The 4270-nt window shown below is 31.0% G+C and overlaps 1 long non-coding RNA gene across 1 annotated transcript in view; it reads left to right on the forward strand.

Moving 5' to 3' along the window:
• Nucleotides 1-871: 871 nt before the first annotated feature.
• The window catches only part of LOC136796745 (uncharacterized), an 85134-nt gene continuing 81735 nt past the window's right edge, over nt 872-4270 (forward strand). The window contains exon 1 of the long non-coding RNA XR_010844485.1: nt 872-908. This is a non-coding gene — a long non-coding RNA (uncharacterized lncRNA). The remainder of the gene's footprint in view (nt 909-4270) is intronic.

Below are 4270 nucleotides of genomic sequence, written 5' to 3' on the forward strand. Positions count from 1 at the left end.
ATCCTCTAATTAGATGGAGTTGTTTTCTTTTAACGTAAAAAGTAGTTGAAGTTTTGTTATTTTTCGTTTAGAAAGTAACAAAATTTATGGTTTGGAAGTTTCAAAATAATTTAGGCACCATTCGAGACTTCTATTATCAGTAATTTCTTTACGGATTTCTTCCTCTGAAATCTGACTGAACTCTGTATTATACAGTTCTGGCTCAAACCTAGAGTTAGTTGTATGACTGTAATGTAGAACATAATATTTGGACAAATGGCAAACTCTGGAAAATGACAAACTCCCAAGAATACTTACTGTCAGGGATATCTAGACCAACCTGTAGACAGTGTAACGTAGCAGTAACTGTCAAACACACACTGACAGACTGCTGGCATTTGATAGACACCGGATTACCATATCATTACCAACTTTATTAAACGATAATTAATAGCCCTCACATTCCGTAAATATTTTATTACCTTTAGAAAACAAATATGTACGGATACATAAAAATAGTTTCATTTTTTTACATTTATATCAAATCAACTAATTTCACTAACAGTTATCGAATAAAAAAATATATATCTTTCAATTTTATTTTGTTTATATATATTTCTTAATATTATCTATTAAATCAGTTTATATATTTTGGTATATATATGACTTTGGAAATGTTCACGAGAGATCAGTCAGTATGAATAGGCAAACATCACTTTTGCCTGTGGATTGTCTTATGTTATATTAACAAACAATTGGCATGACTATGTAAAGAATAAAGTTGCGAAAATTTGTCACAATATATTTTTATTATTGACTCATTCTCAAAATATATATAAAAAATATATATATACAGTCTTAAGAATAATAATTAATTTAAATAATATTGTTACAGGTTAGTCCTTGTTTGTCTACTCCAGGCTTTGGATGTAAGTAAAACTTTTATTGCTATATACAACTTTTACTTTTTATAGATATAAAATTTACAGTAATTATTTCTTTAGTAATGTTTTTATGTGCATTGTTCATACATTCCTCTATATTATTGTTTTATCGACTTATAGTAAAAGAGCCCAAGAGGAGGAAAAAAACAGCTATTTTCACCCCAATTTTTTTAAACTTTAATGAATTCCATGTATAATTACTAGTAAAAATAGATGAATAGACCAAGTATAGGTCGGAGGGATACGAAATGTTGAAATTGATGACAAAACGTTAAAAGAAATTAATTTTTTATTCGGAGCTCTATATCTTTAAAACTACCAACAACACTATAAAACCTAATAGAACATCATTTAAAGGAAAGCAAATTTGCTAAAATTTGATTCCTAATAGAGCTATATACGTTCAAAAGTTTTCGATATATAGCTTTTAAAAAAGCAACATTTAATAGAAAATGTACTGAAAAATCAGTAGTTAAGAAAATGAATTTATTTTGTGCAGATGATGATGAATTTGAAATATCTAGCACTCAAATTAAAGCTAGTTAAATGTAATGTATAACAGTTTATAACTTTTATCTTCGTAGGAATTGTAGTGTTTATGATATTTGACAAAATAAATTCACAAAATGTCAATTTCTAGTTGATAGGGTTAAATGTTTGATTTAAAAAAAAAAAATATTTCTCAGGAAACAAAACACGTAGATATCTGTCAGGACTCAAAATAAAGGTAATTTAACTTATTATAGAGTAGTTTATGACATGTATCTTCCTAGGGGTTGTAGTTTTTATTATATTTGCTTATTAATATAAATTTTGCACATGAAATTGTGTCCAAACAACTATAAATTAATTTATTTTATCAAATATCATCATAAAAACTACCTATTCCTACGAAGACAAACGTCAAAAACTACTTTTCTATACATTTAGCTTAAATAGCTTTAGTTTGAGTGCTAGATATTTCAAAATAAATTCACTAGCTACTAATCTTTGAGTACATTGTTATGAAATGTTCCTTTTCAAATTGCTCTATTTCGGGAACTATTGAACGTAAATATATCTAATAGGGGTCTTATTTCAGCAATTTTACGTCAAATAATGTCGAATATGCCACTATCCAAGCAATACAGCTATTTATTTTACACAAAGTATATACACATGAATGAAATGAATGAATGAAAAATTAATTTTATTCTTGGACAACTGTCCTCTAAGAATACATGGTTCACAAATTAAGGTTAACTCTCTGACAGACATTTAAAAAGTTTCAGTGTACACGTTGAAATAACAGAAAAACCTTAGATAAAATTATAATTTATAGTAGTAATAGCTGTGTACATAGCTCACGATGATGTGGAGGTTTGGTTATGTATTAGATGAAGATATTTTTTAAAGGAAAGGATGGATGAGGATTGGCGAATGGAGATGGGAAGAGAATTCCAGGAGGAGGTTGTCCGTATGACGAAGAGGCGGTTCTATGGTAGGGCATTGTTTTGGGTTACCTAGGTTAACCGAAAGTTTGAATTGGAGGGGCTGCCATAATCTAGACAGTACTAGCGCCCCATGTGGCCAACATCCAGAACTTACCACTTCCAGTGCTCTCTGTTGGAGAAGAAGTTACCCAGGCTCAAGGAGAGCCTTTTTGCCAGAAGCTATCAATTTTTCTTTGTTCACTCTTAAGTAAAATCTACCTTGAATGAGTAGATTTACTGGTGTAGTTCCTAGCAGCAGAAGAGAGAGAGGTATAGGAATGTGGAAGGAAGAAGGAAGCATGGAGTAATTCTACGCAGTTCAATATAGTTAACCTCCATTTCATCATCAACCACCTCATTATATCTACAATTTTCCATAACCCAGTCATTCATAATTAATTAAACCTTGTAACCATAAATGTTTTTATTTCCCCTACACCATCTGTAACTTAGATAATAGAATTTTATTTTAATTTATTCATATTTTATTTTTCAATTATGCAGTCTACTTAAAATCCAACCAGCCAACCCAAAGTGAATGTGTGCCTGGCATTTAGTTGAAGGCATACTTCATACAGGCATATAGAAATCGAACGGCTGGGATATTGTCTTTAATGAATAAATGGATGATCGTAGAGTGAGGAGATCAAGAAAATAGGTAGGTTTTGTAATTTAAAAAACTTGAATAGGAAAACACTAAGGTATTACTTTGGAGAGGTTGGATAGAACTACTTCATCTCAGTATACCAACGGGAGAAATCAGAGAGCCGAGAAATACGAAGATCTTAAGAAGAAATTGCATATATCCCTCTGTGAAGCGTAGTCGAAATGGGGGGAAACAAGAGATGATACTAGGAGTTGTTGGGTATTCTCATGGGCGTTGGCAGGACTTTGCCAAGGGGAAGCAGACCTCAGCGGTTATCTAATTAAATTTATCAAAATAAATTATTCTAAATGAAACTTGAAAATCGAGCATAAAGTTAATTATTGTACATAAATGCATCCAATATACACAATACAAATCCAAAAATACAAGAGCTGATAAAAAAGTTTGCAATAAGAGCATCGGCCTTCTGGGATTGCTGACAAAATATTAACCACCTCCTCTATGATAATTGCTTTATTTAATTTATTTACAACAAACATTCTGAGATTATTAAAGTGGCAAACTTTATATCCATCTTGTCCCTTCAAAGATGTGGTTGTGATCTAGTGTGGAAATGTCAACTCAACAGACCAAGGTTTTTTATTGTGGGGTAGAAGTGAATCGGTTGGTTGTTTAGGTAAAGTAAGAGAGAATAAGGTAGCCTTAGAACCAATAGGAACTGCCTTAGTTTTTTACATATAAATTTATTATTAAAATGTATATATTTTTTTTAAATTAGGATTAATAGTTATTAAAAGTGGAAATTATGATTACTCAATATTTCTTATAGGTTATGATTACGGTAATAAATTCTAGAAAGAAATCATGTTCATTAACTAGAGATAATTATATTTGCATAACAGAAGTAGGACTACTCCTCTCAGAAGAAAATTAAAGCAAATACTGGCGTTCCTCAGGGACTGCATTAAGTACTCCTTTTTTTTTGTATTCTGAAGGAATTCTTTAGTTATCTTTGAGCGCAAAGGAACCTCCTTAATGAGCCCAAGAGACTCTTTGAATGTTGTAGGCTGGAGAGACGTCTGTAGAGAGAAGAGAAGGAATTATTAGTATTGAAGTTTTAGAGAGTCTGTGGATTCCTTTCTGAGATAATGTTTTCCCTTATTCGATTTACTCGTTCCCTTTGTCCTTCAAATCTTAGTGGAGGAGACAATAATTATACTACTCTCTGTGAAGTATATTTAGAAATCATTAGGTGAGAATACTTACAC

This window comes from Halyomorpha halys, unplaced genomic scaffold (genome assembly GCF_000696795.3).
Source record: "Halyomorpha halys isolate HHAL.00 unplaced genomic scaffold, Hhal_1.1 Scaffold1215.1, whole genome shotgun sequence".
Classification (NCBI taxonomy): Eukaryota; Metazoa; Arthropoda; class Insecta; order Hemiptera; family Pentatomidae; genus Halyomorpha; species Halyomorpha halys.